The 25,530-nt window shown below is 34.8% G+C and overlaps 1 protein-coding gene and 1 non-coding gene across 10 annotated transcripts in view; both read right to left on the bottom strand.

Moving 5' to 3' along the window:
- Window positions 1-25,530, bottom strand: part of JMJD1C (jumonji domain containing 1C) — a 346,491-nt gene that overhangs the window by 129,464 nt on the left and 191,497 nt on the right. The window contains exon 1 of one of the 9 annotated variants that reach the window (XM_070563498.1): window positions 24,705-24,803. The exons of 6 other annotated variants lie outside the window; for them this stretch is intronic. The gene's annotated coding sequence lies outside the window, so the exon portion shown is untranslated. Of the gene's footprint in view, window positions 1-20,673; window positions 21,090-21,214; window positions 21,300-24,704; window positions 24,804-25,530 lie in introns of those variants that run through there. 2 more of the 9 variants (XM_070563476.1, XM_070563487.1) reach the window with 2 other exon arrangements.
- TRNAR-ACG (transfer RNA arginine (anticodon ACG)) lies at window positions 6,044-6,116 on the bottom strand. Its single transcript has one exon. It is a non-coding gene; the product is annotated as a tRNA-Arg (tRNA).

The raw sequence follows: 25,530 nt of genomic DNA on the forward strand, positions 1-25,530 counted from the left end.
TTAACGGCAAGACAAAATATCCATACTTCCTTTCTTGCATACAAGAAAGGCAAAATACTGCTTCTAGAAATTTTTCTCAAAGGCTGAATCTCACTGAGTAAAAATGCTACTACCATCCTGTGGTTAGCTCAGTGACTGCCTATAAAACTTTCCCATTTAGTTGCAATCCACTGACAATCATGAGGCAGAAATCTAAGAGCATTAACCACACAATTATGCTGCTATAAAAGTAAGGAAATGCCTTTTGACAATCTCTTTTTGAGCACATACTACTTTATCTTAAGAGAGTTTTTCAATCCTTGTGTCGCCTCACCTTCGTGTGATCTCTCAGTTAAATTTTGGATATTTTAATACTTACAATTTTTCCCAGCAAAATTAATTTATGAGGATAGACACAGTTTTCTGAAGCCAAATACCAAAATAACATCACAAAGTTGTTTCTCAGGACAACTAAAGAAATAAATTTGTTAAAAGAGACTATTTTGTGTACTGATAAAAAGCAAAGAAGGACCTTAAGTGATTCACAGCTCCCTTAAGGTAATAGACATGGCTGAGCAGTTTAGTTCGCAAGCTCCGCTTCAGTGGCCCAGGGTTTTGCTAGCTGGGATTCTGGTCACGGAAGCAGCACCACTCATCAAGGCCATGCTGAGGCAGCGTCCCACACAGCACAACCAGAAGGACCTACAACTAAAACACGTGACTACATACTAGGGGATTTCGGGGAGAAGAAGAAGGTAAAAAAAAGAAAAGAAAGGAAGACTGGCAACAGATATTAGCTCAGCTGCCAATCTTCAAAAAACAAAAAGAAAAGGTAATAGACATATTCTGTCATCCTTTACCATGTACCACTTTTCCAGTATCATTAAATCTGAGTTCTTGGCATCAAAAGTTTTGATCAATAAAGGAAAACGCAACATGGGCTTTGCTATTCCTTCTGAATACAAATTTGTGTTCAAATAAGGTTAAAAAAAAGACAGACTTTACTCTTTTTAGATTTAGGAAAATACATCTAATTTGGCATTCACTTTAATAAATTAAATTTTATCAATTTTATGTTCTTTGAGTTAAAATAGTAAAGAACACAAGTTAATATAATCTATGATTATATATGCTGACTATAATCCAGGAGGTTTTTTTTTTTTAAAAAAAAATGCAGTTTCTTTGTTTTTAAATCTTGTTCCCTAGCTAAGGAGTTCTAGTCCTTCACAAAAAGAGCTGACCCAGAAAAACAGAGACACTACCTCACAGGGGATGTCAGACATAGCATTAGGACAAAGCGCCTCTGAACGTTGCTAGCAGAGACTGTTCTTGATAGCTTCAACCTTGATAATAAAATCTGTAAGACAACCAATCTGGATACTCTATCAAAAAACGGTGATGATCTAGGAGGGGGAGCGATGCAATACAAGAAAGATCTTTGCAATGCTTTAAAAAGCTAACTTTCCCACTTAATAGTCAGTTAAAAGGAAACTTGATTCCAAATACAATTCCTCTTTAAATCTGGCATCTTCACTGTGATATACAATTTGAACCATTGTACAGTCATGTACTGCATTAACGACACTTCAGAACACATTCAACAACGGACCGCATATAGGATGGTGGTCTGATAAGATTAGTACCACATAGCCCAGGTATGCAGTAGGCTATTATCATCTAGGTTTGTGTAAGTATACTCTATGATGGTCACACAATGACAAAATCGCCTAACAACGCATTTCTAAGAATGTTTTCTTGTTGTTAAGCAAAGTATGACTACTTATTTTAAAAAATTCTTATCAGACAAGTATCTAAAACCATCTTATCATCTTTATTAAACATATAAGAGCAAAATAAAATCTAGGCATCTGGGTTTACATAACTACGTACTTATCAAGTTACAAGTTGCTGTATAATGCCTTTTGACCTCATTTTTAAGATCTGGTAAAATACTATGGTATTACACATATGCCCCTAAAATTTTTAAATCACCTTAAGAGTAAGAATCATTGTTCCTCCCAGATAAGACATCTGGAGGAAAGGGCAACTTTATGTGTTGCTGGTGGAGGGAAGAGTAGAAGGCATGTTAGGAAGAAATCTGAAAGAAAGTAAGCTTTGGAAGAATGTGTCTCTCAAACTGGGAAATAAGTCTTGAGAAGACTGGAAAGAACTTCCAAGGATTTTATTAGACTTTCTTTTAATTATCCATATATCTCCGAATAAATGGACATACTACAAAATAAAGAGATAAAGAGTCAAGGACTAAATCCTGTCTAATGTGCTATAAAATGAAGTAAAGCAATGTTATTTTCAAAATTAACATACCCAGATTTCAATCCTAATATATCTGTTCATTTTCCATTAGCTTCCACACCTCAAACCCTAGAGCTATTTCCTGAGATACTCTAATAAAATCTAAGGCACAAATAAAAAAGAAGAAAGAAAAACACAATCTGAATGATAACGTTTAGGTTACAGAGGATAAATATCATAAAGGTTCTCAACACTATGTGTTTCAATGCTGTCATCAAGACAATCTCATGACTCCTTGGTTTCACACAAATTCTATATCAGGAGATCTTGAGAAACCCACATAAGAAGAGCCCCACAATACAAGAATGCAAATAAAGAGGATCTTAGCCAAGAAGAACTAATCCCTAATCAGTGTCCACTGCACTAGACCCTAATCTTCTCAATTTCCAAATCCGTTAAAGTGAGATGCTTTGTAGCCATAGAAAATCCACCATTGTTCTGTATAGTGATCCCCTTATAGTGGCAATCCTGTTCCCTGAGGTGTCCTCATGTGGATCCCCTCATTCTTCCTAGCTACATGAGAAACAGGAAGCAGATGGGCGAGGGGCATGTGTCCTATTCTCCCAGAGGGAAGGTATATTTGGTGACATTCTACAGGTCTTATTACTACAGTAAGGAAACACTTCACATTTATAAAGTATTTGATAATCTAAAACAACCCTCCACATTCATTATAAATTACTTAGTCATAACAACTTCAAGAGGAAATTGGGACATGTAAAACTGAAAGAGGTTAAATGACATATAAAGTCATAAGGTTTACAAAAGAGAGCAGTGACTAAACTCCATGTTAACTAACAACTAACCCAAGTGTTCTTCCTATACAGGCAAAAATTCGAGACCAAAAAAATTTAACAGAAATAATATTTCTAAATAACTTATCTGGAGCTCTTTAGGGAAGATCTGAATATCATCTAGATTTTAGTTTCATTTTTTTTTTAAGGATAATTCAGATAAAATTTAAGTATGTCCTACCGATAGATCCAGATGCAGTAACATCATGTTAGGGAAACTGAAGGGTTGAATACAGACACTACATGGACAGCATAAACTTAAAAAATTTTTAAAGCTAAATATCTTTTGACTTTTTAGTTTTAAATTTTCTATCTTTAGTAGAAGGACAAGTTATTTTTTCACATAATGAAGATGTGAGAATGGGTGAATATATTTCCTTCATCCCAATGGAGTCTCCTTGCTTCCAGAAAAAAATATATGTATAAGAACAAAAACCTAGTCTATACTTTCACTACCATTCTTTCTCAGTAGACACACAAATCACTTTAACAAGTGCCTCATAGGTTTAGCCAGCCCAAGAGGAAGAGGATGGTACTGTATCTAACTAAGGAAAGAAAGAAAATGAGAGAATAAAACAAAATACACTCAATATCTGTTATTCTTTTGACTGCCCAGCTTATAAAACTTTCTTATGTTTGGGAAAACCCCTACCTGTTCAGGCAGTCTCTCTCTATAGAAACTGGAAAACACAGATACATTTCCAGATTCCTTACTAGCTGAGTGCTATCAATCAGACAAATCTGCCCCAGAATTTGAATCTGAAGCCAACAGGAAGAATCAAGGGACAAGTGAACTTGATGCTGGCAAGGGTACTAGAAGTAGAAGCATCTTTATCTGCTTTCCAGAGGCAGTGATGTTTCAACATCAGAAGAGTGATCATGTAATTTACTGTCCAAACTGGGAAACTTCTGAGAATGAAATGAACTCTTAATAATTACCAAGGAAAACCAAGATGTATGGCTACTATAAGCATCAATAGTATTGCTACAGGGCTTCTGTCCAACACAGAAGAACTTTTGTGGTTTGATTTTGCATGCTAGACTGGTTCCTGCATAACCACCAAGCATGGTTCTTAAGTCTTTCTGGGGATCCTGTATTCCAAAGTTCTTTATTCAGCTCCCCTTTCTGCTTAAAATTGCCTTAGTTGACCTTAGTTGGTTTCATTATTGCAACAAAGAACTCTGGTAAGAAGATCTACAATGAACTGGTTGGTGCCTGTTGAGCAAACAGGGCAGAATTAAATTCGGTTGCCTAAAGTTCTGCTTGCCATTCAAAACCACTAAATTAAATATGTTATAAAATCTATCCACCATATTTTCCAGTTCCCTCATATATAAAAAATATGAACTATTCCTCTACCGAATTTTTCTACTTTAGCATAGGAAAATACCATTGTTGTCTCAGTTTGTCTAAGAAAATAGATTTATAGTTAAAAGATATAATGGTCAAATGGAAAGATCTGTCTTTTTTGCAGTCAGCTGGAATGAGAGGAAAGGACAGCTAATTAGCTCTCATCTCTGCTACCACCTTGACGCTTCTATCCCTAGGTCGTTCCTCTTGGATGTTGGCCCAAAGTCGTACAATATGCTTTAAAGCCTGTCTGAACAGTATGCCGAGCACAGTGGTGCTGCTGACGTTGCTGTGACTCATTTTACACTTATCCCTCAGGCCCTTTATATTCAAAGTATCATCCCTTCTGTTATCCTGGTTTATTTCTCTGGGGGGGACGACTTCTCTGCTTTCTGGAGATGCATTTGTAGAAACTCACTTCACCCCTCCCCACCCCCCAAAAAAGAAAAAGTCATATAAATCTAGGATGCGCATGTACTAAGTTGTAAAGGAGCTTTAAATTAGTAGTTCTTAAAATTAATGAGCAAGAGAAATTAGTACGAGACCTATCCTAGTGTTCCTAAGAGAAAGATGCCTCTGGCCATAGTGAGCTAATGCGACTTAGGCACCCTCTCTGCCTCTTCTAAAATCCCTAAGAATAATTACCCCTATAATTTTCTTTTTCATGTGAGAAAAATGATAAGGCAGAGGAGTGCACAGGAAATACAATCAGAGAATAGTTTCCTCATCTGCCTAATGAGGCAGCTGAATTTAAACTTTTTCAGATCCCTTTTACCACAAATATTGTATAACTACATTTAATCATTTCACATTACAGGAAAGTATATCTTATAATTTAAAAATGCTTATAATCTTTGAAATAATAATAAAACAAAATTTACTTATGAACATGCACAACAACTTCTTTAAAACTCCAAACACATAAAACTTTAAGTCGTAATTTTATAACAAGTTGTTTTTCAATTAATGCTCATAAACACACCAGTATCCACCATACTATATAGTATCAATCTATTTTATGTAATAGTAGATCTAAAAATCACATGAAGAACAATGAGAGCTAGAAGACCTTGGTTTTATCTCTAACTGTACTACTCACATTAGCATTGTAATCTTGAACATATCAATCACATAACCTCCAACAGCCTGTAGAGTAATTTAAGGAGGACTGTTGAAAATAATGACACTGGACATTCTTGTCTTGTTCCCAGTGTCAGTGAAAAAGCATTCAATATTTCACTTAAATGTATTAAAAGCTGAAGATTTTGTGTCGATATTCTTTATTAGAATAAAGAGTTCCCTTTATTCCTAAGTTGCTGAACTTTTATTTTTTATTTTTTAATATTTATTTATTTATTTACTTAGAGGAAGATTAGCCCTGAGCTAACTACTGCCAGTCCTTCTTTTTGCTGCGGAAGACTGGCCCTGAGCTAACCTCCATGGCCATCTTCCTCCACTTTATACGTAGGACGCCTACCACAGCATGGCTTTTGCCAAGTGGTGCCATGTCCGCACCGGGATCTGAACCCACAAAGCCCGGGCCGCCAGGAAGCAGAATGTGCAAACTTAACCACTGCGCCACCTGGCCAGCCCCAAAAGCATGCCTCGAGCCAGCTAGGAGTTGAACCTAGAATCTTCTGGTCCGTAGTCAGACGCGTTATCCATTGCGCCACTGGCCCTGTGTTGCTGAATTTTTTTAAAAAATCATAAACAGGTATTGAATTTTATGAAAAGATGTTTCTGCTTCTATCAATTAGTTTTTCTCCTTTGTTCTGTTAACAAATTACGCTAATTTTTCAAATGTTAAACCAGCTTTAAATTTCTGAAATAAAACCATCTGTTCATGATGCATTATACTTTTTTATACATTATTAGATTGTAATGGGTAATCCTTTTTATGGTTTTTGTATCTATGTACATGCTATAAAGGCATACCTCATTTTACTGTGCTTCACTTTATCACGCTTCACAGATATTGTGTTTTTTATAAATTGAAGGTTTGTAGCAACCCTGCATCAAGCGTTATCAACCATTTTTCCAAAAGTATTTCCTTACTTTATGTTTCTGGGTCACATTTTGGTAATTCTCGCACTGCTTCAAACTTCTTCATTATTATTATATTTGTTATGGTGATCTTTGATCTTTGATGTTACGATCTTAATTGTTTTTGGGTGCCATGAACCACGTCCATATAAGATGGTGATTTTAATCAATAAATACTGTATATGTTCTGGCTGCTCCACTGACCAGTTGTTCCCCCACCTTTCTCCAGTGTCCTCTGGCCTCCCTACTCCCTGAGACACAACAATATTGAAACTAGGCCAATTAATAACATTACAGTGGGCTCTAAGTGTTAAAAGTGAAAGGAAGAGTCACATCTATCTCATTTTAAATAAAAAATCAGAACCTCTCACTTTAAATCAGAAATGATTAATTAAGCTTAGTAAAGAGGGCATGTCAAACGCTGAAACAGGCTGAAAGCTAGGCTCCTTGCATCAAGCAGTTAGCCAAGCTGTGAGTACAAAGGAAAAGTTTTTGAAGGAAATTAAAAACGCTACTCCAGTGAACATATAAACGATAAGAAAGTGAAACAGCCTTATTACTGACATGGAGAAAGTCTAGTGGTCTGGATAGGTTTAAGGAAAGAAGCCATCTTCATAACATAAAAGTGCAAAGTAAGGGCCGGCTTGGTGGTGTAGTGGTTAAGTTCACACATTCTGCTTCAGCGACCTGGGGTTCGCTGGTTCAGATCTCGGGTGTGGACGTGGCATCACTTAGCAAGCCATGGTGTGGTAGGCGTACACATACAAAGTAGAGGAGAATGGGCACGGATGTTAGCTCAGGGATAGTCTTCCTCAGCAAAAAGAGGGGCATTGGCAGCAGATGTTAGCTCAGGGCTAAGCTTCCTCAAAAAAAAAAAAGAGAAAAAAAAAGTGCAAAGTAAATCAGTAGAAGCTGCAGCAAGTTATCCAGAAGATCTAGCAAAGATAATTCATGAAGGTGGCTTCACTAAACAAGAGATTTTCAATGTAGATGAAACAGCCTGATATTGGGAGAAGATGCCATCTAGGACTTTCACAGCTAGAGAGGAGAAGTCAATACCTACCTTCAAAGGACAGGCTGACTCTCTTGTTAGGGACTAATGCAACTGGTGACTTGAAGTTGAAGCCAATGCTCATTTACTATTCTGAAAATTCTAGGGCCCCTAAGAATCATGCTAAATCTACTCTGCCTGTGCTCTATACATGGAACAACAAAGCCTGGATGACAGCACATCTGTTTACAACACAGTTTACTGAAGATTTTAAGCCCATTGTTGAGATCTACTGGTCAGAAAAAAATGATTCCTTTCAAATTACTGCTCGTTGACACTACCTGGTCACCCAAGAGCTCTGATGGAAATGTACAACGAGATTAATATTGTTTTCATGCCTGCTAACAACACAACATCTATTCTGCAGCTCATGGATCAAGCAGTAATTTCAAATTTCAAGTCTTGTTATTGAAGAAATACATTTAGTACAACTATAGCTGCCATAGATAGTGACTCCTCTGATGGATCTGGCAAAGTAAATTGAAGTAATTCTAGAAAGGATTCACCATTCTAGATGCCATTAAGAACATTTGTAATTCATGGGAAGAGGTCAAAACGTCAACATTAACGGGAGTCTGGAAGAAGGGGATTCCAATCCTCATGCATAACTTTGAGAGTTTCAAGACTTCAGTGGAGGAAGTAGTTGCAGATATGGCGGAAACAGCAAGAGAACTACAAGTGGTGCCTAAACGTGTAACTGAGGGATTGCTACAATCTCATGATAAAACTTTATTGGATGAGAAGTGGCTTCTTATGGATGAGCAAAAGTGGTGTCTTGAGGTGGAATCTGCTCCTGGTGAAGATGCTATGAAGATTATTGAAAAGCAGTGGGAGAGGTTGAGAGGATTCATTCCAATTTTGAAAGAAGGGGGTAAAATGCTATCAAACAGTATCGCATGCTACAGAGTAATCATTCATGAAAGGAAGAGTCAATCAATGCGGCAAAGAGTCAATCAACGTGGCAAACTTTATTGTTGTCTTATTTTAAGAAATTGCCACAGCCACCTCAACCTTTGGCCACCTGGGTCAGCAGCCATTAAGATCAAGGGAAGATCTTTCACCAGCAAAAAGATTACAACTCACTGAATGCTCAGATGTTGATGTGCATTTTTTAGCAATAAAGTATTTTTAAATTAAGGTAGGTACATTGTTTTTCTAGATATAATGCTAATGAACACTTAATAGACTATAGTGTAAACATAACTTTTATTTGCCTTGGGAAACCAAAACATTCACGTGACTCTCTTCATGGAGATATTCACTTTATTATAGTGGTCTGGAACCAAACATGCAATATCTCCAAGGTACGCCTGTATATTAGTCTACAATTTTCCCTTCCTATAGTATTATATTCAGGTTTTACCAATGTTAGGCTGGCTCATAAAAAGAACTGGAAAGGATTTTTTCTGTTTTTCTGTTCTCTAAAAGGCCCTGTGATATTTATTCTTAAACACGAAAAAAATTCACCCATAAAGCCAGGTGGGTCCAGAATTATCGAATGGAAAGCTTTGTGGGTTAAACTTCTTCACAGATAGAGGATTATTCAAATTTTCTATTTCATTTTGCATGTATTTTATTAACATCTCCTTTTTAAGAAATTTATCCATTTCACCTAAATTTTCAAATATTTTTTGGCATTAAGTTGTGCATAATAGCCTGCTATTGCCTTTTTAATATCTGTAGTAATAACCATTGTTTGGCTTTCAGATTTTTCACTTTGTATATTTGTGCCTTGTTTTACTTGCTTCTACTTTTATTATGTCCCTCATTCTACGTTCACTGGGGTTATTAATCTGCTGTTTGTTTTCCAGCATCTTGAAATAGAAAGTGATTTTCAACCTTCTTTTCCAATGCATAAATTAAGAGCTATAAATTTCCCTCTAACCACTGCTTTAACTGCCAACCACCAGTTGTGAAATGTGTTTTCATTTATTTCATAATATTTTCTAATATAAATTGTGATTTCTTCCTTGAACCACAGATTACTTAAAAATGTGTTGCTTAATTTCAAATTATTTGGTAGATTTTATGGTAAGCTCTGTGTTACCAATTTCTAGTGTAATTTCACTGTGGCCACAGAACTTACTCTGTAGGAATTCAATTCTTTGACATTTATGAGCTAATTTGGGAGAATTGCTTCATGGTCCAGTACATGAACTACCTTCCTAAGTGACAATGATGTATATTCTATACTTCTGGGGGTAGGGTGGGGAATGTTCTGTATTTGTTAACAAGGCCAAGCTGATTTAATAATGTTCTTCAATAACTACACTCTTACTCTTTTTTGTCCACGTGTATCATCAGTTTATGGAAGAGATATGTTAATGTGACTATGAATTTCTATCCATATCCTTTTACTTTTCAATTTCTGCATTAAACTCCTTGAAGCTAATCTTAATGCATATAAACTTAGTGTTGTTATGTCTTCTTATTGAATTAACCATTTTATCATTATGAAATGTCTGTCTAAATCTCTAGTAATTCTTTCCTTGAGTATTTATAGTATAATACCCATATAGCTACACTTTCTTTTAGTGAAGTCTTTGCATATAGTTTACCTTTTCCATCCTATTATTTTCAACCTCTTTCATAATTAAAGTATACCACCTCTTATAAACAGCACATAGTTGGATTTTGTTTTTTATCTAGTCTGCCTATCATTGGTTTTTTTTTTTTGCTGAGGAAGATTCGCCCAGAGCTAACATCTGTTGCCAGTCTTCCTCTTTTTTTCCCTGAGGAAAATTTGCCTTGAGCAAACATTTGCCAGTCTTCCTATATTGAGGAGGTGAGTTGCCACCACAGCATGGGCACCAATGAGTTGTGTAGGTCCATGCCCAGGAATCAAACCTGGGCCACCAAAGCAGAGTGCGCTAAACTTAACCACTAGCTCATGGGGCTGGCCCCACATCACTGGATTTTAATTGGATGGCTTAGTCCATTCCAATTGAATACAATGACTGGTACAGATGTGTTTATGTCTACCATCTGATTATTTATCTATTTATCCTATCTACTCTGTTTCTTTACTTCTTTTTTAATGTACTTTGGATTAATGTTTTATTATTCCATTTATTCTACTTTATTCACGTTTTAGTTATATATTTTTTAATAATTATTTTAGTGGTTACCCTACAGATTACAATATAATTCTAGAATTATTATTACCTACTTTAACTGACACTTTTTAATAATTTCTCAAATAATGCAACTTACACCAGTTTAATTCCACTAACCTACTCTGTCACCTATTGTGCTATTACTGTCATATATTTCACTTTTGTGATTTAAACTCTATAGACCACAGTAAATATTGTTTATAAAAGGCAATATTTAAAAATTTATCTACATTTTCTATTTTTATTCAACTATGTTTTGTTTTATAAAATGTCTATATTTACCTATAACTCCTCTGGCACTCTTCATTTCTTCCTGCACCTACTTGCTTTTATCTGGAATCATTTTCCTTCTGCTTGAACCACTTCTTTGACTGGTTTTTCCAGTGGCAGATCTGTTTTAGACTGTCTGAAATGTATTTATTTTGCTTCCTTTCTGAAAGATATTTTCACTGGATATAGAATTCTTTGTTGGCAATATTTTCTTTCAGTATACTAAACTTATCACTCCATTTCCTTTAAGCACTCACAGTTTCTCTTGACAATCAGCTCTTGACCTAATTGTTGACCAGGTTCAGTATTCTTTCAGTTCTTCCTTTTTGGGGTTTTTCTTCAAGAATTCTATATCACAGTCATGTTCATGCAGACTTCTGGAATGAATTTATATAACCTACATGGTCCACAAACTCTAACTGAGGGTTTCATATTATAGTTCTAATTGGAAAAAGCAAATGCCAATTCAATTCAGAAGTATCCCCAAAGATAATATCAATTAAAAAAAAAACTCACAAACACATAATGAAACAAAGCACCATAAGTCAATGTTAACACATATACATACACATACACACACACACACACACACACACACACACACACACACGGCATCAGAGCTTAGACGGCACAGAATTAAGATAATTTTTGACTAAACATATAAAAAAGCCAGATCTAATAGCCATGAATAAAAGAGAAGGTGGGAAATATAGTGAGGAAAATAATACTTTAAAGAATAAGCAAACAATCTGTAAAACAACAACAAAACTGTTCAAAAGTTTTTAAATCTCATTAGATGGTTTCAATAATAGACAAGACAAAACAGAAGAGAATTATTATGAACAGGGGGGATATCTCCAGATAAATTATCCAAAATGTAGCCCAGAATGACAAAATAACAGTAATAGGAAGGAGAAGATAAGATAATTAGAATTAAAAGGTGTGACATTAGAGTTCTAGGAGAGCGTAGACAGACTGGGGAAAAAAATAAGCTCAAACAAGTCATGGCCAAAAACTTAACAGAAGGGTTCCAAAACTATAAACTTTAAATGTAGAAAGCCCAATCAATCTCAAACATAATGAATAAAACAAAATTTAAACTGAAATACAACACAGAGAAATTGAATGAATGTTCAGAAAAATTAAAGAGGAGTTTATAAAAATATCTAGAAAAAAAGAAAGAATACTAAAGAAAGAAAATCTAGCTGCAATCTTAAGTGAAGTTCAGTGGAATAGTATCTTCAATGTGTTAATAGAAAATGAACATCAACCTAGAATTCTAAGCACAGTAACCTTTGAGAATGAGGTGAAATAAAGAAACAAACAATAAAAACTGATTGTTTTCTTCACAATAGTCACTAAGGAAAATTCTAAAGGAATAACTGACTGGCATATGGAAATTATTTCAAATAGAAAGTGAAAATTACCAAAAGGAATATTGAGCATAGTCAATGGAAAATGTGAGAATAAATCTAAACAGACTATATAATATAGCAATAATAATGTCTAAACCTGAGGAAAGAAAACAAGATATAGTAAATATAATAGACAATGAGGCAATATAGGTTCAGAGGGCAGGGACTGGAGTTACAGAAGTAAAAAGACTAACTTTAGACTGAGTATGCATGTTAAAATAGCAAAGGTTTCTATTTAAAAAGTACACGTAAAGTACAAGATGCCCAAATAAGAAGGAAAACATAATGAAATAAAAATAACAAAAGGAGGGGGAAAATCAGTCTAAAAGAAGGCAAAAGCAGAAAGTTAAAACAAAAAATGCAGAGCAAAAAAAGAGGTTAGAAATAATTTCAAATATATTGGTTATTTTAATAAATACAGTGGTATAAGTTCTCAAGTTAAAAGATGAATCTTGTAAGACAGGAAATATTATCCACAAAATCCATCTATATATACATACTTAAAATTACAGAAATTCTGAATGCCAAAAGAGGCAAAAAGATGTATCAGCAAATAGTATCCAAAAGAAAGTTGTTTAATTTATATTAATATCAGACCTAACAGATTTCAAGGAGAAACGGGAGAGGAAGAGGATCATTTGTATAATGTGTTAGGAACATCTAACAATCCTAATTTTGTTCAAATTATAACCTTAGCTTCAAACTTTACTTTGAAACTCTGACAGAAAAACAAGGAGAACTTGATAAATTCACAATCATTGTATAAGATCACAATACATCATTTGAAACAATTGATGGATCAAGCAGACCATGAGCTGACTGTTAGGACAAAGGATAATTCTGAACAGCAAAATTAATGAGCTTGATTTAATGGATATATATAAGATACTGTACTTAATTATAAAGAATACACATTTTATCCCCAAGAACACATGAAACATTTATGAAAACTGACCATATACTAGGCCTAAACAAGTTTTGAAGTACTGGTATTATAAAGACCATATCTTCTGACCATAAGAATGTTAATTCAGTCAGTAAACAAAAATATAACTAAAAGAAGTATAGGTAAAGAAAATTTTAAGAATTGATTTGTATTTGAACTTACAAGTCAGAGAAAAATTTTAATGGAATTCAGGAAATATTTTACACTAATAATGAAAATATGTACCAACTTTGTGGGCATCAGTTCAAGCATTACTTACAATGAAATTCAGAGCTACACTGATTATATTAGAAAGGAAACACTCCAAATCAATTAGCTAAGTATTCAATTTAAGATCTAAGAACAAAGAAAATAATAAACTCATAGCATAAGAAAAGAAATAATTGGGGTTAGCCCCATGGCTGAATGGTCAAGTTCACACGCTCTGCTTCGGTAGCCCAGGGTTTCGCCGGTTCGGATCCTGGGTGCAGACATGGCATCGCTCATCAAGCCCTACTGAGATGGCATCCCACATGCCACAACTAGAAGGACCCACAACTAAAAATATACAACTATGTACTGGGGGGCTTTGGGGAGAAAAAGGAAAAATAAAATCTTAAAAAAAAGAATAATAAAACATAAGAACAAAACAAATGAGGGAAAAAATTACAATGGAGAGTATAAATAAAGCCAAACTGTGGTTCTTTGGAAAAGACTAATAGCACTGATGAACCTTGGACAAGGTAAATCGGGGGAGTGGGGTTAGGGGGAAGCCACAATGAACAACATTTGGAAGTAAAATACCTATTACAGACTGTAGGTCCTACAAACATGAAAAAGAAAACAGTATTATTAACAATCTTAAGCAAATAAACTTGAAAAATAGATAAAATGAACGCATCTCTCGAGAAACACCGTTTACCAGAGACAAAACCTTTATATTCCCACAGACATTAATAATAATTGAATCAGCTGGTAATCACCTGCCCCCAAAGAAAATACCAGGCTGAAAGAGCCCTACCATGCCTTCAAGGAACTTTTACTTCCAATCATTTTTTTTTTCCCCTGAGGAAGATTCACCCTGAGCTAACATCTGCTGCCAATCTTCCTCTTTTTGTATGTGAGCCACTGCCACAGCATGGCCACTGACAAATGAGTGGTATACATCCATGCTGGCCACCAAAGTGGAGCACACCAAACTTAACCACTACGCCACCAGGGCTCACTCTAATTCCAAACTTACAGATATCTTCCAAAATAAAAGGGGAGACTATTTCACAGCTCATCATATAAATCTTGCATAACATTCAGACCAAAAGCAAACATACAATGTATAAGAAAAAAATTGCAGGCCAACCTCACTCAGGAAAACCAATGCAAAAAATTCTAAAGAAAGTTATCAGCAATCCAAGGTCAACAATATATAAGAGATAATTCATAAGAACTAATTTAGATCAACCTAAGAAATTTAGGGATGACTACTAGTGGAAAACTTCATAAGTGTCTTACTTAACATAGTACAAAAGTAGGAAAAAAATATTATCATTAATGGATGCAGTATTCCATAAAATTCAACACCTATTCATGATAAAAAGAATCAGGCAAAACAAAAAGAGAACCTTCTTAACTTGATAAAGAACATCTATAGCAAAGACAAACTTTAATGATGACAAAGAAGCCCATAGTCACATCTAGAGAACCTTCTTAACTTGATAAAGAACATCTATAGCAAAGACAAACTTTAATGATGACAAAGAAGCCCATAGTCACATCTATTCACAACACTTGAATGGCAGGCCAAGTGAGGAAAGACAGGAAAAATTAATTTAAAAGATTAAAAAGAAAGGAATAATGCATTATTTACAGATGATATATTCCCTATGCTGAAAACTCCAATTAATAAGAAAATTTTCTAAGGCTGTTGGATACAAAAGTAAAAATTTAATTTCATTTAATTAACAATTGCATCTAACTATTGGAAAATAAAACTTTTTTCAAAAAGCATTATAAAGTATCTAGGAAAAAATGTAATGAAAGATATATAAGCCTATTATGTATAAAATTATTGAAAGACATTAAAGAATACTTAAGTAAATGCAGAAAATAGCACAAACCTGAAATGTGCTTGCCATATGACCCAGCAATTGCACTCTCAGGTACTTATCTCAGCCAAAAGATAACTTATGTTAATATAAAAACCTGTACATGAATGTTCACATCAGCTTTATCCATAATAGCAAAAAGCTGGAAACAATCCCAAATGTCCCTCAACAGGTGAATGATTAAACAAACTGTGGTACATCCATTCCATGGGAATATTACTCAGCAATAAATAGGAACAAACTACTCATGCCCAAAACAATTTGAAAGAAACTTAAAGGGGGGGAATTATGCTGAGTGAAAACGCCAATCTCCAAAGGTTAGATACAGTATGATTCCATTTATAAAATATTCCTGAAATTACAAAATTATAAAGATGGAAAATAGATTACTGGTGGCCAGGGGTTGGGAAGAGAGGTGGCCGTGGTTACAAAGGGTAGCATGAGGGATCTGTGATGGAATTACTCTTTATCTTGACTGTGGTGGTGGTCAAATGAATCTGCACAGTGATGAAATTGCATACAACACAATATGTACACATGCATGTACACAAAGAGTGCATGTAAAACTGGTGAAATCTGAATAAAGTTAGCAACTGTATCAATGTCACTTCCTGGCTGGGATATCGTACCACAGCTGTACAAAATGTCACTACTGGGGGAAATTAGGTGCCTTGCTATGTTTCCCAGGGCCAGCCTCTTTCCCTTTCTGGGCCTCAGGCTCCCCACCTGTAGGAGGATTCTGATTCCTCTGGTTTCTCCTAGCCCTGCACATACAGAAGTGTTCTTCTAAGCTAAGTGAGAAGAAAACGCCTCATAGAATGCAGATGTACTGCAAAGATTCCACTGAAAAAAAGGGCAGAAATGAAACAGATTTAGGACACCCAGACTTTGTCCCCAAATCCCTGCCAGGCTAGTCAGGGCAGGAGAAGCAATCACACGGTCCTAGAGGCCAGTCATTCATGAACAAAGATGAAAATCAAAACCGATGTTAAAGAAAATAAGCAAATATTTGTAATATTTATATAAAATTCAAAAACATGCAGAATGAAACATTATTTAAGGATGCATCAGAGGTGGCAAAATAGGCATTTCACTGGAGGAAAGAGTGGGAGCTGCAATTGGAAAGGGGTATATTTGTGCTGATAATGTTATATTTCATAAGGTGGAATAATGGGTATTAACATGTTCTTATTTATATACGACATAGTTAATATGGCAGAAAAAAGACCATGAAATAGAAATGAGTTAGGCCAGTGAAATAAGAACGTAACAAAACAGGAGACGCAGTAAACCAGTGTAAGGTTACTGAGTAGTATAAAGAGTTCATGCTATTACTTCAAATCAAGACATTTACTATTAATGGAACAGAACTGAAATTCCAAAAACAGAGCAACACCTAAGTATCACTTGATTTTCAATAAAGATACCAAAGAAATTCAATAGAAAAATGGTAAGTTTTTTCAACAAATGGTGCTGGAAGAATTGAACATTCACATGCCAAGAACAAAAGAATTTCCACCTTTCCCTTGTACTATCTACAAAAATTAGCTGCTAATGTAGACCTACATGTAAAATCAAAAACTTCTGAAAGAAAATTCACATCACTTTGGGTTAGACAGAAAACTTCTGATGACACGAAAAGCAGAAACAAAGAAAGAAATAAAAAATCGAAAATTGATAAGTTGGACCTCATCAAAATTAAAAACATCTGATCTTCCAAATAAATTTAAAAAATGAAAAGATATAGGCTAAAAAATATCTCAAAATATATATGTGATAAACGACATGTATCTGGAATACATAAAGATCTTTTACAACCCAATAGAGCTCAACAAAAAAATGTGCAAAATCAATAATTCAAGACTGTCAAAGTCATGAAAAACAAGGTAAGACTGAGTCTTAGCCTGTGCAGGCTGTTATAACAAAAATACCACAAAGTTGGTAGCTTTTAAACAACAGAAATAAACCCAGATACGTATGGTCAATTATGACAAAGGAGGCAAAAATATATAATGGGGAAAGAATGGTATTGGGAAAAATGGCCAGCCACGTGCAAAAGAATGAAATGGACCACTATCTTACATCCTACACATAAATTAATTCAAAATAGATTAAAGATGTGAACATAGACTGGAAACTACAAAACTCTTAGAAGAAAACACAGGCAGTAAGTTCCTTGACATAAGTCTTAGCGATGATTTTTTGAATCTGACACAAAAGCAAAAATATACAAAAGTGGGACTACATCAAACTAAAAAGCTTCTGCACAGCAAAGGAAACCATCAACAAAATGAAAAGACAACACATTGAATGGAAGAAAATATGTGCAAATCATGTATCTGATAAGGGGCTAATATCTAAAATATATAAAGAACTCAGCAAAAAAAGAAACAATCTGATTAAAACATAAGAAGATCTGAATAGACACTTTTCCAAAGACATACAGATGGCCAACAGGTACATAAAAAGATGCTCAACATCACTAATCATCACCGAAATGCAAGTCAAAACCACAATGAGCTATCACTTCACACCTGTTAGAATGGATATTATCAAAAAGACAAGAAGCAAGAAGTGTTGATGAGGATGTGGAGAAAAGGGAACCCTTATGCACTGTTGGTGGGGAAGTTAATTGGTGCAGCCACTCTGGAAAACAGTATGGAAGTTCCTCAAAAAAAAATTAAAAATAGAACTACCATGTGATCCAGCAATTCCACTTGTGAGTGTCTGTCCGAAGAAAATGAAAACACAAACTTGAAAGGATAAATGCAGCCCCAACGTTCACTGCAGCACTATTTACAATAGCCAAGATATGGAAACAACCTAGGCGTCCACTGATGGATGAACGGACAAAGAAGTCATGGTATATATACAATAGAATATTATTCAGCCATAAAAAAAGAATGAAATCTTGCCATTTGTGACAACAATGTTTGGAGCTCAAGGGCATTATGCTAAGTGAAATAAGTCAAACAGAAAAAGACAAATACCATATGATCTCTCTTATATGTGGAATCTAAAAAACAAATACAAACAAACCAAAACACTAAGCTTACAGATACAGAGAATAGACTGGGGGTTGTCAGAAGCAGAGGATAGGGGAAAGGAGAAATGAGTGAACTTATTTTGTTTTGTTTTTAGTTTAAATAAATAAAATTTAAAAAATAAATAACTGAAATTTATTTCTCATAGTTAAAGATCAAGGTGTGGACACATTCAGTGTCTGGTGAGGGCCCATTTTCTGGTTCAGAAATGGCATCTTCTCACTATGTCCTCACATGGTAGAAGGGGAAGAGAGCTTCACAGGGCCACTTTTATAAGGACACTAATCCCACTGATAAGGGCAGAGCCTAACCTAATACCTTAATCAGCTCTCAAAGGCCGCACCTCCTCAACAACATATGATCATGTTGTTGGTTAGGATTGCAAAATATGAACTTTGGAGGATACAAACATTCAGCCCACAGCACTGAGAAACTCAAAAATCACAGGAGACTGGGGAAACTTGATAACTAAAGGCAATATGGTAGCCTGGACTGATCCTAAAACAGAAAGAGGACACCAGTGCAAAAACTGGTGAAATCTAAATAAACTCTGGAGTTAAGTTAATATAATGTATCAATGTCATTTCTCAGTTTTGACAAATATATCCTGGTACTATAAGATGTTAACAATGAGGGAAACTAGGTAAAGGGTATAAGGTAGAACTCTTTGTGCTAACTTGCAACTTTTCTGTAACTCTAAATTATTCAAAAATACAAAGTTTAGTTTTAAAAATGGGCAAAGATTTGTCAGATATTTTACAAAAATGATATATGAAAAGTAAATAAACACATGAAAATATGCTCATCATCAACAACCACAGTTTTTGGCACTCTGGCAATTTGTTACAAAGTTAAACATGCACTCAGACAACACAGCAATCCTACTCCTACATATTTATCCCAGAGAAATAAAAAAACATATCCATGCAAAGACTTGTACTGCAATGTTCATAGCAACTTTATTTATAATGGCCAAAGTACAAACAACCCAAATACGTCCATTATTTTGTGAATAGATAAATCAACTATGACGCATCCATACACTGGAATGCTTTTTTAACAATATAAAGGAATGAACTATTGATACATAGAACATAAATGAATCTCAAAAGCATTATGCTAAATGGAAGAAGCCAGACATAAAGTTTCATATATACATATAACTCTATTTATATTACATTTTGGAAAAGGGAAAACCACAGGGATAGAAATCAGATCAGTGGGTGCTGGGATCTGAAGGTCTGGTAAGGGGGTTGACTATGATGGTCATGAGGGAACTTTTTGGGGTGACGAAAACATTTTATGCCAAAACTTATCCAATTCTACAATTAAATGGGGTGAATTTTACTGAATGTTAATTACATATCCATAATAATAAAAATAAAGGGCACATTTTAAATGCCAAAACAAACAACAAAAAGATATTTACTGAATATCTACCAAATGCCAAACACTGTAATAGGCTCATAGGATAATAAAGATGATGCCTATTTGTAGAGAAGGATGAAATGAGGAAAAAAAAGTTAACACATAGTGTTCTCCAACATCTAACCTCTATACGTCTCGCCCCTTACTAACAATTCAGACCTCATCTACTTCTCAGTCTTTTCTTGATCACCTAAATAAAAGACAGTATCATCTTGAGTCAAAAAGGCAGAATGAACCTAGTGGAAAAGAAGAGAATATATAAGGATGGGGGTTAGAAGAGAACATGGAGGACTATATTTGGGATTAATTTGAGTCTGTTTTCAAAAGATAAAAGCGTTTTACAAAACAGTGTCCTGACATAGAAAGCAAACCTACAAATGGAAGGGGTGGGGAAAAGGTTTTGTTTTACAAAAAAGCTTACTGCACATTACACATGCAATCTACTTATGATATTTTCTTACGAAGCTACAGGAAAAATAAAAATAAATTGCCCTGGGGCTGGCCCCGTGGCTGAGTGGTTAAGTTTGTGCACTCCACTGCAGGTGGTCCAGTGTTTCGTTGGTTTGAATCCTGGGCGCGGATATGGCACTGCTCATCAAACCACGCTGAGGCGGCGTCCCACATGCCACAACTAGAAGGACCCACAAGGAAGAATATACAACTATGTACCGGGGGGCTTTGGGGAGAAAAAGGAAAAAAAATAAAATCTTTAAAAAAAAAAAGTCTAACAGGCTTATCTTTAAAAAAAATAAATAAATAAATTGCCCTATTCTGAGACAATCAGAACAATAGAGAGATGCCACGCATGCCACTGGGGTACAAAATAAGGAGACCTGACATACCTTAACCCTGACAGGAGACAGCTCGGATCTGAATCTTGAAGAATTGGGCTATTCCAAGTTGTTCAATTCTCTCTTGATCTTTTGAACTCAAAGACTGTAATTATTCACCTTCAATTTGAAGTACTGTGACTATTTGATTCAGAGGTTTTAAGTACCAGTTTGTTTCTTCCAGCTAGTCACTTGGGGAATGGGAATGAGTTTCTGCAGTACAAATGCTTATACAATCACAAATAAATTTTGAAATATAAACAACACAAAGTACTTCTGATTACAAATAACAGAAAAATAGCTTGAGGATAAAAGCAGAATTGTAAGATTACACAGATATCTCAGAAACCAAAAAGCAAGAAAAGATTAGGTTCTCACAAGGGTACACCTACACCAGAAAGTTGTTAAGAAGCATAACCATTCTCTTCATCTCTTTCTCATTGCTGCTTCTTTTTGTATGTCTGAGGCTTCATTTCTAGGGACTAACTAAAACTTAAGAACTTTTGTATGTGTACCTACTCAAAGAGGGCCACTCATATTACTCCAAACTTACCTGTTATTCAGTTTGGCACTATATATAGGGTAGGTGTCAATCCTTGATCCAATCACAAAGACTGGAGAACGAATGATGCAGGATTCTGGAGTACAAAAGTAAGTCATCAGGGTTCTTTGAAGGTGGAAGGAGGCAGGGCTCAGACAACATGTGTTATTTTCAACAAAGAAGATAATTTTCAGCATATTCGAAAAATACTATAAATGCATTTGGCATTTTGGGGTCTGGTATATATTATACAGGCAGATTATCATATGTAATTAGTGTTTCTATACGTTAAATGAAACATATATTAAATTGTTGAAAAGAAAAAATTACTATTTTTTGGTTTGTATTACATGGAATACCAACTAAATAGCTCAAGGAATACACTTATTTTCTGACTTTCAAAGACACTTTCTATGGCATTATATTTAAGGTAACTACCAATGTCTGCAATCAATCAATTTTTGCTTTGTTCTGATAATTAACAGGGATGGTCTGATGCAGCAATGCAATTATCTAGCGTTAGCTGGCTCTTATGAAAACCTGCTGTAATTTTGTGTTTTCCTAAATAGGAAGAGAAGACTTAAGGCACTGAAAGCAACTGTTAGATTTGCCAATTAGACTAAAGGAAAGACACAGAGCATTTAAATTTGAATCAAATTTCCCCCAAAGATCCATTTGGCTTATCCAGATTTGAATTGAACTGAATTGATATAAACATTTCTACCAGTTTTAAGTTCTTAAGGTTTCTGTTTAAGTTTATTCCACATCAAAGTTTCTTTTAAATCAGTGGTTCTCAAACTTAACTGCACATTACAATCACCTGGATAGCTTTTAAGCTGCTGCTCAAGTCTCAATTCAGATGGCTTAAATCAACCCTTGGACCTAGGCATCAATGTCCAAGGATTGTTTTTGTAAATAAAGTTATTTGTAACATAATCATTTTCATTCCTTTACATATTGTAGTTGCAACAGAGAGCACGTGGCCAGCAAAGCCTAAAATATTTATTATCTGGCCCTATATTGAAAAAGTTTGCCAACTCTTGTTCTAATATATATATAAAATATACATTCCATATATTATATATAATAGTAATTCCAAGTACAGATATCTGAGGAAATTTCATGCTGTAAGCAACTATATACAGCTTTATCCTTATATTTTTCTCTAAACCTTTTCTCATTCTTAAACATAAGATTAAGAAAAGTGAGAGTGATCAGGAAATCTAACTCCAACTAAACTTATTAAGAAATAAGACTTGCATATATGCAGGATGAGAAAGTAATAGAGGAATGAAGAAAAAATATTTCAGGCTGATTTAATGATTGGAGTAGAAGCAGAGACAAAGAATATACATTTACAAATTAGAAATTTTTAACTTAAGATATGGGCAGATGACATATTGCTGAGGCTGGTTGCTGATTTCATTAGTTTTTCTATTGTCATTAACAGAGCATAAACATACACAGATAATAAAAGAGCATACAGGTTTTGTCAATATATGTAATTTACATCTCTGCTCTACGCCAATAATATCTCAACTAGGATGGAAAATCTAAAACTGTAAAATATTTATTTGACGAAGAATAGCCCTGAGCTAACATCTGCCACAAATCCTCCTCTTTTTATGCAGGACGCCTGCCCAGCATGGCTTGGTAGGCAGTGCGTAGGTCCATAGCCGGGATCCAAACCAGTAAACCCCAGGCCACCGAAGTGGAATGTGCGAACTTAACTGCTGTGCCACTGGGTGGGCCCCTAAAACTGTAAAACACGTAAAACAAAACAGGAAAAAAATGTTGTGAACAGGTTTTAAGAAAGAGTTCTTAGGTATGACATCAAAATCTGATCCAAAAGAAACCCAAACCTCATAAACTGGACTTCACAAAAGTTCAAATGGTTGCTACAGACTGGGAGAACATCTGCAAGTCACATATCTGAAAAAGGACTTATATCCAAAGTTTTTAAAAAGAAAACAATCCTTAAAAATAAAAAAAAATTTTTAATGGACAAATGATTTGAACAGAGACTTCTCCAAAGAAAATAGATAGTAAATAACCTAATGAATAGAGGTCAACACCCACTACTATTGGGGAAAAACAAATTAAACCACAATGATGTACCACTACACACTTAACAGGATGTCTAAAATAAACCAAAACCAAACTCTGACAATACCAAGTGAAGATAAAGAGCAAACGGAATTCTCAAACATTTCAGGTGGGAATTCAACATGGGACAGCCACTCTTGACAACAGTTTGGCAGTTATTTATGAAATTAAACATCATCTTACCATATGACCCAGCAATCTTCCTCTTAGGTATTTGCTCAAGTGAAATAAAAACTTATATTCATACAAAAACGTATATATTAATGATTTTCAGAGCATTATTCATAATCATCCAAAACTAGGAACAACCAAAGTTCTCTCTCAAAGGGGGGAATGCATAAACAAACTATGTTACATCCACATAATGGAACACTCCACTTTAATAAAAGGCCACGGAAGAGGAAAAAGAAAAAGAAAAAAACGAAGAGGAGGCACTAAAGCCTGTGATAAACAATAGCCTATTTGTATTTCTTTCTACTTTGTTACTATTTTTAATAACCTGAGAGTATCACTCAGTGTTAGAGTACATTATCCCTTCTCCTTCATAATATAATTTAACTAAATTAAAATGCCATTTAAAAAACTAGTTTAAAATTCATCTGCTAGTGAGAACTTTAGCTTTGGGTAAAAAAGGGAATCCAAAAACTTCTGGATTTAGGTGCTCCTGCGTGATACAGCATACCAACTATATTTTCACATCAAAAGTAAAGTTGGCCTCTGAAGGGCAACATTTCCAATAAACTTTTACAGTTCCACAGTATGGCATAAAGGGAATAAATGAAAATCATATTTTTATATAGATATATATTTTTTTAATCCAATCTCAAAGTTCTTTTCATATATGAACATTCAATCAGAAACAAAGGAAATCAGTTTTCTTAATTGCAGCTAAAGAAAGGCATAGAGGTCAATAAGTAAACAGATGTTTGAAAAGAATTTTTATTTAATAGACTATACATTCAAATGATTCTCAAAATACATAAAACAATATATGGAGATACTTTTCCTTTCTCCGAACAAAAAGGCCATACAAAACACACACTTAGGCCTCTTTGTCAAGTTCGTTTACATGTATCGAAATAGATACATATTTATTGATTTTTGTCAGCTACTATACACTTATTTTGCAAAAGAAAAAAATAGTAAACTGTACATAGAATCCTACATCAGTTTTTCATTTAATATCAGACACTATGACACTATATTTAACTATTATTACCTTTAAAGTACCAAGAACAAAGACAAAATGCTAAACCTAAGGCTAAATAAAAGTCCTACAGTGAAATTTTATACACACACTCACAGATTTAGGTTTCAAGGCTGTCAGCAGTGTTGATGTAAAACTATATTAAAATGTTAATAATTTAGACAATTGTAAATGAGAAATGAGACTTACTGGGAGTTAGCTGAAGTTGTTTGCCCATCTCCAGTAAAACATCAACCTCAGTGAGATCCCAAAAGGCCTCTTTAAAATATGGCAACTCCAAGGCTTAACCTGCCATAATTAATATGCAAATAAACAAATTACCTAATTTAAATTAGGGACCTCCATTTTCAGCACAGCAGCTATTTAGGATGGAGTGGCTAAAAACATACAACTGAATAGAGAAAATATATTTCATACATGGACACTACCACAACAATTCTCACCTCTTTGTGGCATAAAGCAGCAAAAGAAAGTACTGGGAAGATTTAAAACTCAAAAATTGTGCTATGCAATTTTTCTTCATCTTGCAAATTCAATCAGGGGATGGAAAGAGAAAATATTCTACTCTCTAAGCTATAATGAAGCCTGGATTCTTGTTACCTTCAATTTTATGTCTTCTTGCAAAAAGAATTTCAATAAGAAAACGGTACTTGTTAACCTAAGCCCAAGGTATTTATCTGGAAATCAATATATTAAAAACAAATATTTAAAGTTTTTCAGAAAGCAAATTAAGGGGCCAGCCCGGTGGCATAGTGGTTAAGTTTGCACACTCCACTTTGGCAGCCCGAGGTTCGCTGATTTGGATACTGGGTGGGGACCTACACAGTGCTTATCAAGCCGTGCTGTGGCAGGTGTCCCACATATAAACTAGAGGAAGATGGGCCCAGATGTTAGCTTAGGGCCAATAGCTCAGGGCCAATCTTCCTCAGCAAAAAGAGAAGAATTGGTGGCAGATGTTAGCTCAGGGCTAATCTTCCTCAAAAAAAATAAAAAAGAAAAGAAAATTAAGATCTAA

This window comes from Equus przewalskii, chromosome 1 (genome assembly GCF_037783145.1).
Source record: "Equus przewalskii isolate Varuska chromosome 1, EquPr2, whole genome shotgun sequence".
Taxonomy (NCBI): domain Eukaryota; kingdom Metazoa; phylum Chordata; class Mammalia; order Perissodactyla; family Equidae; genus Equus; species Equus przewalskii.